Raw genomic sequence first — 15,797 nt, 5'->3', positions numbered from 1 at the left:
AGTCAAACAATAAGTTAGAGGGTAGGGTAGCCCTCAGAATCCTTCCTCCTGCCCTGACTTCCTGCCCACTCTGATTCCCATCATACTCGGCAGATCGCTTATTTTCTTAGGGCATTTGGATACTGTAAATATTTCAGTGGATCCAGAGAGTCTGGAATCGAGCAGGAAATGGCCTGGAAAGATTCATCTACAACTGCCATTAGAACCAAGAAGACGATGGGACTTTGGGGACTGGCCACTCATGGCGGGCCAGGCCAGGACATGACCTACCTGCTAGCCATGACAGGGCCCCGGTGGCGGGCCGAGGGGAGAAGACGTAATAACAGAGAAAGTGGCCAATGAGTCCAGATGGGGAAGGTACTGGCTGTCATCATCCCACTACCGAGCTAAGGGCCACTACTGCAAAATGTTTCTTTGGTTTACAGCTACCATCTCAAACCTGCTGCCTCCCTTCCTTTGGGCTCTGCATTTTCCTTCCTTAAAATGCCACCTTGGGGGAATCTTCCCCCATCGGCTGATGATAGACGGTTTCTGCAAAGTGTTTTGTTACTTTACAGAGGAAAGAAGCTGTCTGAAAATACATTCCATTGGATATTAAAGAATGTATTTTCCTGATTTATTGTCAGGCTAGGCAGGTTTGTCTGAGAGGCAAGGAACCAATGGGGATATCCATTTTGACTAATGATTAATTATTATATCTAAAGTGATGTTTTCCTATCAACTGATAGGCTGGCAAAATAGACTACAGCTTGCTAGGTTAGCACCATGGGTCACAAATGTTGCCTCTGCATTTTCAGATTGTATTATCCATTACAGACAGCACCTTCTCATTTAGAAACATAATTTGTTGTTCTTGCAGACAAAAAAAAAAGCTGACATTTCACATGCAAGCCAAAGATTAGAATCACTGCACAGGACCGCATATGGGAGTACATTAGGATGTGGTGTCCCCGAACCAAGGACACTCGTCAGCCTGTGCTGAGAGAGATGTAGAAGGCAGTGACTTCTGATCTTTATTATGCAAATGTGCAGCCCCAAGAGCCAGGCTGTTTAACCTCATCGCAGGAAATGTCACTGATCATTTCAAGCTCCAAATGCAACATGAGCATTAGTACTATTATGTTGTTATTATTGTTATTATTATTATCATTACTATTATTATTTGTAGGGCATATGTAAACCTGAGCCCTCTAATTAAGCTGAGTCCCTACTTGCCCAAACCCTCTGGGGTTGAAAATCAACTCCTCTTGATATATATATAAAAAAAACCCAAACAACCATATTTTGTTCTCCCTCTTCGATGTTTGTGCTGGGCCCTTTTTGGATCTGGTGTCCATGAGGCATAGGTGAGGATGGTGAGAGCATCGCAAAGTCCAGTTTGCAACCCAGGATGCTTAATGACAGGCCGTTTTCTCTCTCCTCCAGGTCTTGTGCCCCAAAGGCGGAGGTGTCCAGAGGAAGCTTAAAAAATGGAGTTGGGGCAGAGGAAGGGATCGATCTCGGGGTGGAACATGGTGAGAAGGACTGAAAAGGGAGAGATGCTGCCTGGAATTAGAGAAGGAAGAGACCGAGGAGGGGCAGTGCGTCTATTCCTGCTCCCGGGTCACTGCTATCCACCTGAGCCATAAAGGAAACTGAGAAGACCCCGGGATCCAAGAGGTGGAGGTAAAAAGAGCTTGGAATCCAGCGACAGAGAAAAGGAAGTCAGCGAGAAGGGGAAAGTCGGAGGCCGTTGATTGGTGGCCCAGGGTCGTGGAGGACACAGGCTGTGGTGACTCGTGATCTGAATTGGCAAGTCCTACTTTCAGAAGACTTTTGATGCAGGAAACTAAGGAATAAAAGTAAAACCTAAAGCTGGAGTGAAATTCTGGAGAGAACAAAAGCAGGGAGTGTACCTTCCCTTCTCCTGCTCAGCCTGGTCCCGAGGAGGGAGGTTGGTCTGTTGCACAACTGGAAAGACTAGATGCTTCTCCACAGACCCTCGGCCCCTCTCATCGAGCCCCAAATCCTTCAGATATAAACAGTGATATCAGGATCCCAGTCTAATCAAGTCAGACTTCTTGGGAGTGGGGCCCATGTCCACATTTCTGAATGCTTCCAGCAGATTCGTGTGCTGTCAAGGCTGAGAGCTGCTGCTTTAATTCTGATGAATATAAACTCCACAGGGCAGGGATCCTGTATGTTTGCTCTCTGCTCTGTCCCCTGGCGTCTAGCACAGTGCCTGGCTCATAGAAGAGACTGAATGTAGATTTATGACATGAAAGGATAGTGGGCAAAACAAGGCACTTCTGTAACAGATACAAGTCTGTCTACAACTAGGCCATTCAAGGCATCTGTGCAGGGGTTACTTCCCAGGCCTCCAAGAGCCTGCTGTCAGGTCCGCCTTCGTCCCTTGTTCCAGCATGAGTAGACACACAACAGACTCCTGGTTCTTCCTGAGTGAGACGTGAAGGTTATACCTGTGGAACAAGCAACTGCTTACATGGACTGACCCCAGGGAGGCTGCATGGAGCCCTCCCACGAACAGTGCTTCCTGAGCACGTCCTCTCTGTCCAGAGAGAAGCTCCTGTAACTTACCTCCAGCCCCCTCTGGGGATGGTCAGCACACTGACTTGGAAGATGAGAGGCTGACCATCAAGGAATAAAGGAATAAAAAGGGAGGGCTTAGACGGAAAGGGCTGAACAGAACGAATCCTAAGCTGGAGACCTAATTGGAGCCTGAATTAATTCAGATGGCTTAAGTAAACATTTACTGAGCACCTGCCACGTGACCGGAATTGTGTTGGAGGTGGAGGTGCAAAAGGAAGGGAGCCTTGGTCCCTGCCTTGAAGGAGCGGTCCAGTGGCAGGCTGCTCACGCCATCTGATTTCAAAGCCGGCTCTAGAGGTTAGTGAGCTAAAGGTTACTGCACCCAGTCCCTCACCCCAATCCACCTCTTCCCTCTCTCCTAAGCATCAGAGTGCTTTTTCACAAGGAATCTGCTCTTAATGGAGGCCCGATATGTAAATCAGATCAGAGCACGGCTATCCCTGCTCGCCCATCTCTCCTCATTCCTCCTCCATTCCTCCTCGAAAATGCTTCCCTGAGTCCTTGGGGGTTCAGAACCCAGGCCGAACACCACTGCTTTGAGTAACCTATTTTCTCTAGATCCAGGTTGTTTAGTTGACACCAAATCAACAACCCTATTACCTGAGGAACTGATCCATTGTCCTCCTCTGTTCTCCTGGGAGAGCTGGTGTGAAACGAGGCTTTCAGAGGAGATGAGGCTCAAGCCATCATGCTACTATCCGCTTGCAGCCCCCTGTGGGTTATCTCTCCCTACCAGCAGCTGAGGAACAGTCCAGGGTCACTTCTGGTGGCCTTTTTTTCCTTCCTGTTCTTGCTCAGGGTCAGTGATGAGTTTTGCATAAGTGGAGGGTGACCTTTTCCCAGAGTCAGGAGACCTGTCCCTTTGGCTGCTGCTGGCTGAGAGCGGCCTCAAGGAGGGAAGGTGAGGAGGGACCCTGGTGTGGGTTAGATCTGAGCTAATTTGGCGGAAGAGCATCTCATAAGCATCACTTCAGCCGAGGGAGTCTGAGATCAACTGCCAGACTGTGCACCGCTGTCAAGAGTGAGTGAAGCAACACCTTTGGTCGGACGCGGGGGCTCTGTGCCGGGCTAGTCATTCTTCTACTCTGGCATGAGCATTTCAGCCGGGTGCCGAGATGGGTGGCACAGTGTACTGTTAACCCACACAGACAGTGCAGCGTGCCCCTAAGACACCCCTGGGCTGAGAGAGATCATTTCTCCCCGTTTACACCGAGCAATATGGCATAGGAAAGGAAAAAAATAGGAGCGAGATGGGGCTTAATTCAAACCTTGACAGTGCTACCAACAAACTCCGCAACTTTTGGCAAGGCCTTTCATAGCGCTTAAACTCAGTTTTCACATCTGTAAAATGGGGATGACATGATTGACGTGGCAGGTTTGTTGTGAGCACTAGATCTCAGCTGTTTGCAGTTCTATGAAATTAGTATTTCACCGTTGGGCACGGAGCTTTTGGAAGGTGCAGACTGCATTTTCCTTATCTTTGCATTCTCAACCCCTAACAGTAAACATCCGGCACATAACAGGTGCTTAAATGGAACCTTCTCAGGAAGGTGTTCCCACACACTTCATCTAGGCAAGTATCCCCTTGTTATTCATTATACTGTCAGTTTCCTTGGTCGCTTCAAAATGAAACATTTCCTTGTTTGTCATCTATCTCTGCCCTAGGTTGTAACTTCCACGAGATCAGCACCTTGTCTGTCCTGGTGGTCAGTCTAGAACAGTGCCTGGCACAGAGTCGGTCGGTGCTCAAAATATATTTGTTGAATGGAGAAATAAATGAATGGCAGTTGCTTCATCACTATTAGTGTAGTGGTAGCAGTGTTGACAAGATAAATTGGAATCCAACTATTAACAGGTAAAACCTAAGTTCACCAGTGTGAGAACGGCCAGAAGCCCTTTGACTTTCCTCGTCAGGGAATTATGCCCGGGAACTTTTATTCAGGACTGGTGATATCCTCAAGCCTCCGCCAGGAGGCCCTTCATGCTAAACTGAGCAGAATGAATGAGGTTTTATGACGTGGACAAGGGCGGCCTGGGAGCCTGAACTGGGGCCTTTTGGGGGGAGTGCGGTGTCCACCCCACCCAGGCTCTGCACCATTGAAAGGCTCCAGACGGCTCAGGCTCTGAGCCAAGCTGCTTGGTTCCAGTGGGAAAGCTGACCTTGGCCAGGAAGAACCAGGAAGAGGCACAAATGACTCATTGTCCCACATCCTCCAAGGTAAAATCCAGCAGTGTGTGTGGCCTTTGGAGCTGGATGTAGATGCAGCCTTGGCTCCCTCTGCAGCCCAAATGAAAGCACTGGGCCAGCAACACAAGCGCAGCCGAGAAATACAACCAATGATCTCTTCCATCATCCCATTCTACACACTTCCCTGCCCTAAAAAGTTTCAAAATACAGTACTTATAACGTGATTTCTAGTTCCAAAAGTAGAACATGATTTCCTTTTAAAGATGTAAGGCAGCCTCTAATCAAGGCCATGTGACATTTTATGGACTTGTGGAAGAAATTTGATATGCTTTCAGATCACGTGTGAAGGAGGTCTCACTTGAATGTGTTTTATTTTATACAGGAGTTTGGGATCCAAGTCACTTGTTTGTAAAATGTGCTACTTCCTCCAGGTTTACACTAGAGGGCACTCTTGGAAAATATTTATAAATACATATTTTATTGCTCTGTCTAGGAAATGCTGCTTTTAGAAAGAATGGCGGGGGCGGGGGGGAGAGGGGGAACAGCCCATCTAAATTTCAGGGTAAGCCCTTTTGCCTTCACTTGGAACTATTCCGACTTCTTCCAGAGCATAGCTAGAGAGGAAGCTGGAGAGCACACAGGCAGCTGTTTCCCTCTTCCCCTGTCCTTTTGTCCACATGGGATGCAGCTGGCCAAGCTGAGAAGCTGGCCCACTGGCCAGCGCCCAGATCCTCTCCCCGCCACAGGAGGCTAGCCTTGGCCCCCAGGAGGACCCCCTTGTAAAGGGGCTTCGAGATGCGGAATTTGGGAGCCTCTGGTTTGAGTTCAGCCTTTGCTGAGATTCTCCTTAAAAGAGTCTCATCGTCTGTCCTTACCTCCCAAGCCAGCAGTGGCCGGAAATCCTCAGAAAAGTGCCAGGAAGGGTCATAGGGGCAGCTGGGGTGGCAAACAATTATAAATAGGGCTTCCGGGCAGGCAGCCATGGAGATCTCGCTCGATATGTAAATAAGTGTAAATAAGACCTAGTCTTGGAGCTGGAGGGATGCTGTGCACATTCTGTGTAGCAGGGCTGTCTAGGGCAGCAGTGTGCTTCCAGAGGCACAGCCTTTTAAATTTTTTTTTTTTTCCACGCAGCTCAATTTAAAAAAACATATATTTATTTCCAACTCTAAAGAAAATAGCTCCACTGAATTCCATTGGTGGGAAGGAAATTATTCTTATGACTTAGATTTCTTATTTTATGAATAGAAGACTGTTAATGGACACCTTAGAACTGCTTTTTTAGGTGTGAAAACCTTAATTCTGGGGCATACTTGATACAGAGCACTTTATACATAGCATCTCTGACATGTATGTCACCCTTTAGAGTTGATATCATTCACTCGTGTGAGTGACCCCATTTTATCCTGGAAGCAGCTCTCGTGGTGGGTATTAACATCATTATCTCCATCTCAGAGGAGAAAGCCAAACTCCAGAAGGGCAGTGATCTGACAAGGACACCGGCAGGGGCCTGGCCAGGGTGGAAGTCAGTCACTTTCTTCCAGAAATGTTTTATTGAGCATCTGCAATGTTCCAGGGTCAGTGTCAGGTATGAATGGGATGCTGCTTCTTGCTCTTGCTCACGAACAGCTGTTCTGCATGTCAAGGCGAGCAAGCTCTTTGCCTCCACTTGGACCCATTTCTTGTTCTTCTAGAAGCCCAGCTAGAGAAGGAAGCCGGAGAACTCGGGCACCTGCCCAGGTAGGGAGAACTTAGCTCTGCTTGGGCCGGGCCCGCAGGGAGCGCCCTTTCCTGCGGAGTCCCATCAGGGCTAGTCCAGGTGCCAGGACCGCCCCTTGCTTCAGGCTCAGCCCCTCTTGGGGCCTTCCCCTCCGCAGCGCCCGGCCCCCCGCGCACTCCCACACACCTGCGGTGGGCAGTCCTCAGATGGCTTCTCTCTGTCGCGTGTGCGCTGCAGGCTTCTTGTTCTCTGTGTCCTCTGCATTTGAATGTAGCCTTGAGGGCTCTGGGGAGAAGCAAGGCGGCCCAGGTGACCCTCGAGGGACTCCCTGCAGCGCAGGCGTACAGCAGCAGAGGGAGCCGTGGAGGCGGACGCACAGAGGGGCTGTCCGCTATGCTTCTCAAAGTGTGCTCCGCGGCTCTGGCATTTCACTCTGTTCATTCTGAATTTTTCCCGTGAGCGTATATGATGCTATTACAAAACACAAGTGCACACGTGCGTGCACACACAGGAACATGGCTTTACATGAACATGGCTTTAAAACCTAGCTCCTGCGCAGTTAGTCAAGGAAAGTAACATCGTATGCCATCACAGGGACTGCGCCCCTACCTCTCCCTAATTCAAATGCACCGGGATCCTGTATTAAAACTGCTGTGATATGCAGACACAACACGGGGTTGTCTCTATTTAGCAATACCAGTGCGTCTGACAGAGAATGGGAGCAGAAAAAACATGCGGAATTGGGAATTTGGGGGCTTCTTTCTGCTTCGGGAAACTCTGAGCAGGGTGAGAAGATGGGGCAGCGAGAAAGGCAGAGCAAAGGCTCTGGCCTGGCGCAAGCGACCTGGGCTCTGGGCCTCCCCCTGCGCGGGTCTCTTCTCTCCAATTCAACCAGATGAGGGGCGAGACCAAGCTCAGATCTGGGGGGCCTGCTGCTGTCTGAGCAGGGCAGGGGGACACAGGGAAAGGAGGAGAAAGTGCGTTTCCCAGGAACAGAAATGCCGCAGTGGGTTCCCTGGTTCTTTGCGCCTAGACCTGGCTCAGAAGGTCCCTCCACACATCTTGGCCAGGTTCCCACGAGCCAGAACTCTGGAGTCGTGGACCCATCTCTGACTCTAGAGGACCTGCCTATCCACTGTGATCCGGCCAAATCCCATCAACAGAAGGTACAATGCCACCTGCCCTGTGCTGGACGGCTGACGCCCACACGGCACACTCGCTGGCGATGGGTCCACGCCCACGAGTTGGCTCTTTCTGTCCAGACCCACTGAGCCTTGAGAGGTCTGGGTGCTTCTTGGGTGACTCGTTGGAGGTGGCGGTGGGGGGCGGGGGCGGTGTAGTTAAAAAGGACACCTTTGAGGACGAAGGTCTCCGAGGGCCAGGCTGCATTTGCACAGTGCTCTCGGGTGTTTCGGCCCCTCAGCATTTGCCACAACGATCCGGGGAGCGGAGGGGACTCCCCCCACTTGGATGCGGCGAGGAAAACCCAGTGCGTGGGATTTAACGATAGACACGTCTGAGGGTTTGGGAGCGCCTGTCTGTGCACAGGAAGCGGGGAAAGGCCTTTCTAAGCTTGGGATGCCTTTAGACTGGTGGCTTAGAGCTTCCTAAGAGGGAAGAAGTGAGTGAAAACAAAATACCCTAGAGAAGGAGCTGTCCCGCAGCGCCCCTCATCCTGAGGGCTTCGCATGAAGCCGCTGCGCCCCGCCTGCCCCGTGGCCCTGCGTCCTCCACTGCAGGGGTGCGGCAGCCCGGCCTGGCCTGGCACAGCCCAGCTCTGCCCTGGAGGAAAGTCAGATATTTTTCTCTGTTGTGATTTTGGCCACTCTTCTTTCAATGCTGCAGAATCAATTTTTTTTTTCCTTTTAGTTGTTCCATTACTTCGAACTATTCGTTAAACCATGTCTTCAGAGAAAAACCCAAACAACCAGATTAATAAAGTGCTCATGAAAGGGGTGAGCTGAGGGAGCTGTCAGACCCCCACGCAGAGAATGCTGAAATGCAGGCTTGGCCTGACCTCGGCGACCTGCCTGAGACCCGGGCAACTGTCGCATGACTTCTACTCTGTCTCCACAGAGTCGAGAGCTGCTTAGTGCCAAGTGTGATGTGGACACTTGCCTGCTGGATGGAGACAGAAACTCATTTTCCATCTGTCAAACAGCCTGACACAGAGCCCGTAATGATTTTCTGTCAGGCGAGGCCTGGCTGGATTTGAACCAGTGACCCAGAGGTAAAAGGCCCTGATGTAGGGCTCCCTGTACAATAACTGGCCTGCCTGGGCCTCATTATGCCTGGCTCAGTGCTCTCTCTTGCATCTGCCCGCACATTCTCCTTGGCCAGTTGTTTCGGTTGGATCCTAACTTAGCACTTGGGGCTGAGCGGTTAATGTCTCAGGAGGGAAAGCTGGGTGTGCATTTGTGTCCTGGGGGAATGGGGAATAGAAGGCAGATGCAGGGCAGAGAGGCAGGTCTGTTTTACTAGCCTGGGCCCAAAATCCACTTGCTCCTCCCAGGCCGAGGGCCTGACCTTGACCTTAGGACATTTGCACATGCATATAGGCCAGAGAGATGGCTCCTTTGAAGACCACAAAAGGAAGTGTGCATCTGGTGGGGGACTTGAGGTCTACATGTTTGGGGTCTCAACTACTCTGGGGTCAAATTTTCATCATTTTTACTGATCGTTTTCATTTCTTAAAAAAAAAGATCCATTCAGAAGCATCTGTAGATTAATTAATATGTTGATTGTCATTCATCAAATGATTAAGTCCCATGCCACTTTCCAAAACTAGTGTTTCACAATCTGAAGATGCCTGTCCTCCAAAATCAGAGAAGCAACCTGGAGGGCCTTAAGGGTTGACCCATTGTTGTACAATAAACATTTATTGGGGTTCCCGCTATCGGGCAAACGTTCTGCTAGTTATTAGGGTGACAGAGAAGTAAACAAAACAGGACCTCACTGAAGAGATGGATCGAGTGTGTGTGCGATAACATGGCACAACCTAAGTGATAAATTAGCAAGTGAAGAAATTCAGTAAGGCGAGGACTGTGCGCCAGGCGGTGGAGAACATGGCGGGAGCAGGAGAGAAGCCAGGTGGGGGCTGAGTCAGCCACCAGGCGGAGAGCCAGACTTTGCCATGGATAAGTTCTGGCACTGGCACTTAGTTTCTTGGAGCCCCCATTTTCTCCTCCGTAAAATGGGAATAATTACACCGATGTCCAAAATTGTCGCAAGGATTCAATGGGATAATTCACGTAAAGAATTTAGCAGAGCACCCAGCACGTGGCGAGTGATTAACAGACGTCAGCACAGGGTTTCCTGGACTGGAAAAAGGCATTACTGGAGGGAAAAAGAACCCTAAACAAGGTATTTTAAGACAATGGCAGTGGGATGAAAAAGAAGGTAGGAATTAAGGAGAAGTTTTGTAGATAGAATCAAGAGAATTTGCTGACTAACTGAACATGAAAAGTGAAGTGTGAAGGTTGACGGGGAGGACACTAGGCCCGGTTGCTATGCCAACAGATGAAACAGGTTTGGAAAGGTTGCTATGCCAACAGAGGAAGCTGGTTTGAGGAGGACTGCTGCAGAGAAAGGGGTTACTGACTTTTCCTAGGGGCATGTGAGGTGAGAGGGGCCTTGAGGATACCTAGGTGGGAATGCCCAAAACTGGGAATGTGAACTCAGGGCCACAGATCTGGAGCTCTCACTGTTTACCGACGGTGCCAGAGGCTGTGGGAGGGGCCCGGAATGTCCCACTGGGAGAACACGTGGGGTGGGAAGAAAGATCAGAGACTAGGATTCCTGAAAGCGTTAACATGAAAGGAGTGAGTGGAAAAGGACGCTGTGAAGGGGACGGCCAGCCACTTCAAGGCCATGGTGGCACTTGACGAAGTGGAAAGGGAATATTTCAGCCTGGACACAGTCAGAGCTCAAATAACAGCCCTCAGAGAGAGCCCTGACCACAGAGCAGCCCCACGGTCAGACTCATCCCAGGCGGGCGGCAGTGAACCGGGATCAATACAGGGGCAGCTCTGCCTGTCAGCTGCATTATCAGATGGTTCTTGGTGGGACTCTGGGCTTTTGGGGGAGTTGGGCAAAATTTTTGCTTGTTGTTCTTTGCACTAGGCAGAAAAAGGCAAGACTTGGGCAGTGATGGAGGGCTGGAGGGCCGGAGGGCCACTCGAGCTCTGCTAGAAACCAGGGATGGCTGCAACCGTCTTAAAATTCTGAATCAGGTGTTTTCATTAACTGATAAAGTAGAGACTCCTGCCCTGGTTTCTCACTCCTTGACTTGATTAGTGACATTTAACAGACTTCGTAATAGATTTTTGCATAGATTAGAATTCATGTAGAATAGAGCCTGACACCCGGCTCCCCATGTCTGATACCGCACGTCTGATATGGTTTATTCAGGTCCCTTCCATGTTGGACAATAATAGTAGCTGCCACTTACTGAGTTCTTACCAAGAGCCAGACACTGTGACAAGCTGTTTGCAGGGACGCTCTCATTTGATCCTAGTAACAACTGTCACTTTGGCTTTGTGAGCAGAAAGGTGAGCTATAGAAACGGTATTTTGTTCTGTGTTCAACATACACAGGAATTCTGAGGCGTGGCGCTGGAGTAGCCACACCTGCGGTGGTGGCGGCGGGGGTGGGGGTGGGGCGGGGGCAGGGCATCATCGGCGCATCGCACAGGAGACCACGCCAGCTGCGGTCCCGGGCTAGGCAGTCAGGGCAAACGTTTGATGGTGGGGAAGATACAGGATGAGTTCTAGCCACGTTGGCAAAACCACAGTCGAGAACTTCCAGCTCTGAGCACAAATCAACACGATTGCAAGGATTCCAGTTGGAATATAGTCAGTAACACGGGCAGGGATCAAGTCTAGGCGGAGGCCAGGATCTGTTTCCCCAGCGTGTTGTCCTTTCCTACAGGTGGACTGCGAGGCCTGGTCCTGGTGGGAACCCTAGGCTCTTTCCCCGCCAGCTGTCAGGAGTTTCTGAGGGGCGGGGCTTTCGATTCGCTCCACATAGAGAACAACGCCCTTTATCACGAACGACCTTGGCTGCAGAACTCAGGTGGAGTTAAGAATCATTACTGGTCTCCAGAATTTTAGAATATGACCTAAGATCTTGTAAGGAGCATGTGGTTTCCGGGTTGTGGCAGGATCTATTTAAGGGTTAGTCATGTGGAGTTGGGAAAATCTGAGTTCAAATCCCAACTCCATCAGTTAAGAGTTGCGAGGCTTGCACTCCCTCGCTAGTTAACCTTTCTGGCCTTAGTTTCCATATCTGTACATATATGCAGATAATAATGGTACCCATCCTCCTAGGGGTGCTGAAAGAATTAAATGAAAAATCTGGGGAAAGAGCCTGGGATGACCTGTAGTGCAGAGGCCCACGGGAGCCGATTGGCTCATCTCGCCAGAGCCGGGGGGCGCACCCCCTCCTGGCACCGCCTTTGGGAACAGCATTCGGTAGGTGACATCGCAGGTGTGGGAGTGTTTGCAGAGCACTAAATGTTAGCTGCTCGTGTTGCCATCCCCAAGCCACCGGAATATATATTAACTTATATGCGGATGCAACAGTTTAAGGAATCCCATATTCTGTGAGACGTTCCCTCCTACCAGGATCCCCAGGAACTTCCATTCTTCTGATTGTCTCAAGCATGAAATTCTTGCTTATGACTTGGTGTCTTCATTAATTGAATGTTCTACTTTCTCTCCCTTAAATCCCCTCTGGGTGAATGTTGAACCTTTTATTTCATTTCCCCCCAAATAAACAAGAAGCTCTGGTGTAAAGCGAATTTTACTAAAGTGTTTTTTTTTTTTTTTTTTGGCTGGGGGCGGTATTTTAGAACTGCAGAGAGTGACTACAGAAAACAGAATGGGGGATCCTCAAAAAATTAAAAATAGAACTACCACATAATCCAGCAATCTTAATTTTGTATATATCCAAAGTAAACAAAATCACTAACTCAAAGAGATACCTCTAATAAGGGCTCTCAAAATTTTTAAGGTTCATGTCCTATTGGTTATGAAGATGACAATTTGGAAAGCCAATACACATTTTTTTTTTTTTTTTAGCTACTACTCTGAGCCAGACACTGTGTGAGGAGGAACAGTAGAAAAATGGAAATGAGGACCATGTTAGAGGAGACAGGAAAGTAACGACTAAAGGTTTCATAAAACTGGAGAGACGCATTCACAGGGCGCCTCAAGGGCGCCAGCTTAGCCCTGGCTGCCTCCTGGGGGAGGTGACATTTCCATCAGCCTTCCAGGGAGAAGAGGATTGCTAAGCTAAGACAGCAAAACTAGAACACGGAGGTACGGAATTCAAACAAGTTAACTTGCTCATAAAGAAACACCAGGTGTGGAAAAGGCAGTCTAACTAGGTTTCATCTGCTCAGGGTGTCTAAAATTCAGATCCCCTAAATTTTGCCACTTCTGTTGGGTATGTCTCTCTTTTGGTCCTCAACTTGGATGCAGAGAACATATATTTTATATTTCAAAAAAAAAAAAAAGCAAGGGCCGTTTCTGGATTTTAACATTATGCTGTGGTGACAGTACTAAGGTGGATACGTGGAAGACTATGGTGCTTGTGTCTAACCACGAATGATATAATAGTATTTGGATGAATCAAAAGAATTCTATACACACTTGAAAAACATTGTGAGTACATCTGAAATCAGGTTAAAAATAAGCCACAGGTTCTCTTGTGATTTCTTTGTTTAATCACAGAATTCTTTTCATCTTCCATTCATCATAAATAACCCACTTCATTACTTTACCAGTCCTTTTGAAAAAATTTGGTATTTAGCATAAACAAACACTGAACATTAGCCAGAGGTGTGTTACTTTTAAACAGACTAGAAAACAACGTAAAAAAAAAAAAACCCCACAAAAGTTTAAAACCTAGAAAAGAACAAATGAAAGGATTAACATTATCGCCCACTAAAAAAATCAAATTTCATAACAACCATTTAAAAAAGTCCAGAAGGAAAACTGAGTAAATATAAATATAATCTAATGTATTTCTTTCATAAATACATTTAGACAAAACAAATGCATCAGATAGTGTGACAGTACATAAACATAAACCATTTTAAGACACAAATAATTAAATCCCAATAAGCATAAATTAAAAATAAATTTTGATTTTATTTTATGTTCTTTATGGAAAAATATGCCAGAGCATTTGTGTTAAAAAAAAAATAGGCATAAACATATCACGAAAGCCACCAAAATTCACTATGTAAAGAAGATTATTTGAAAACAAAACACACTTTTAAAGCAAAAGATAAATTGTTATAGCATTTGCAGTTGAATTTTATCCCATAATCACACACCTACTATAGGTGTTTGATAGAGGTAGATAAGTTGGGGGGCGGGGAATCAGTATTCTAATGCTAGCTTTTATGATAGCTCAGACAGACAGACATTTTTTTTTCATTTAGTCTGAAACTCAAAGAAGTGTATAGGAACAAAACATGAAAACCTTTCCATGCTCTGTAGGTAAGCACCCAAAGCATCAAGCAAAATTATTGTAGTTTTAGACGCATGTGAATTCTCGACAACAGAAATTCTTGACAAACAGCCTGTTCAGCATAGGTTTTTGCAGGGTCTGGCACTAGCTTTAAAATTGATACTGAGGATAACTTTTCTGAAATTTATGAAGTTCGGTGATATTGAAATGAGTCAGAAGTAACACAAGATGAGACATGGTAGTAACAATAATATAAATTTACACTATTGATAAACTTGGTAAGTGTCTAAGGAATGATTTTTTTTTGTTGACAAAACAACAACAAAACAGCTGCTGAGGCTAGAGTGTGGCCTCAGCATGACCCAGGATGCCAGTATCGTTTGTCAAGTTAAGAAAGGACATGCAGAGAGGATGTGATGGAATGGTGTACAAAAAAAAAAAAAAACAAAAAACCCAGAGAAAAAGTGTCCCCTTAACTCTCTATATTGCTTTTTTCTCTATTTGGGTCCAGTGAAAGCTCTTCTAGATGTAACAGAGGCAAATATTGGATACTCCTTTGAAAGCTGATGCCCAACTGGGAACTAATTTTACTTGATATTTTGGTTAATGAATGGTTTTGCATTTTCTGTGCCCATTTTTCTTTCCATTTGGCTAGACAGAATGTGTATCTGTAACATCTGTTTGCATTCATGACCTTTACATTTCCAGTTATTCATAAGAATAATATGATTTACTTTTTAAAAAAATGTTACAAACATTTGTCAAATCTGCCAAGGAATTTCTCATGAATAACTTGTCTCAAATGCCGTAAGTGTGCTTAATTCAAGGATGTAACAGGCTGCTTCTGGCTAAAAGGGGCAACTGTGTAACGGGAAAATTTTTGGTCTCAATTGTGGAATGTGAATATAACCCATCATTAATTGCTGCTGCTCTCAAAGTTATTATAACATTTTTGTGTCTCATATTTGGCTGTTATGAGTTTGCAAGTGTGCTGGAAAACAGGAAAGAAATTATGGAAGAAAAAGGAAAGACAGAGGAAATATAACTTTAAAAATCCTGAAAACCAAAGCCTCTAGTTTACCTCAAAACTTCACTTACTTTACTCATAACTCAAACATCAGGCTCTTTCTTTGAAGCAGCCTTATAATAAATTTAAGACATACGATACCAAAGTCTCTTATAATGGAACCAAGGAATTTCTGTGTGAAAAGTATTTGAAGGAATGTCTAAAAAAATGATGTCAAGAAATGCAGATAAGTTACGCTTTTCAGCATCTATTCAGTCTATGACCCCTGCTGAGTTGATAAGGAACTGGCATGTCACAGTTGTAGAAAAAAAAGAATCACACGGTAAATCAAAGTATTTGTGAATAAGACTTTGGAAATTTTCACTGTCATCAGAAGGGTATTTTTCTGATGGTGTGACCTCGTTTCGAACAGTACAGTAACTTTTAGAGAGTTGTATTGCACAAACGCGGGGCGAGGAACGCATGTTTGCTTTTGTCACTTATGATGACTGTTGCCTGCATTAGGAAAAAAAATATTAAACAACTCCAAAATACTGTACCACCCCTGGCAGTAACCAACAGAGTAGGTTTTGGAAATAACGCTCTTGTCAAATACATTTTAAGGCACTTAAACAGTTATATCGTATTTTTGTATAAAAAATAAAATATGCATCGAGGCAACATTCACAAGGACAAGTCTTCGGAACTGTGTGTGTGTACAACCCTGTACATATGTACATCGTGGCAGAACGAGCGCTTCTCCGTTATGCCGTTGGCCTCGTCAGCTTTACTCCCTGCAAGGAAAACACGTAGTT

This window comes from Pteropus vampyrus, unplaced genomic scaffold, assembly GCF_000151845.1.
Source record: "Pteropus vampyrus isolate Shadow unplaced genomic scaffold, Pvam_2.0 Scaffold47, whole genome shotgun sequence".
Taxonomy (NCBI): Eukaryota; Metazoa; Chordata; class Mammalia; order Chiroptera; family Pteropodidae; genus Pteropus; species Pteropus vampyrus.
The sequence above is the reverse complement of the archived record's forward strand: the minus strand, read 5'-3'. Positions refer to the sequence as shown.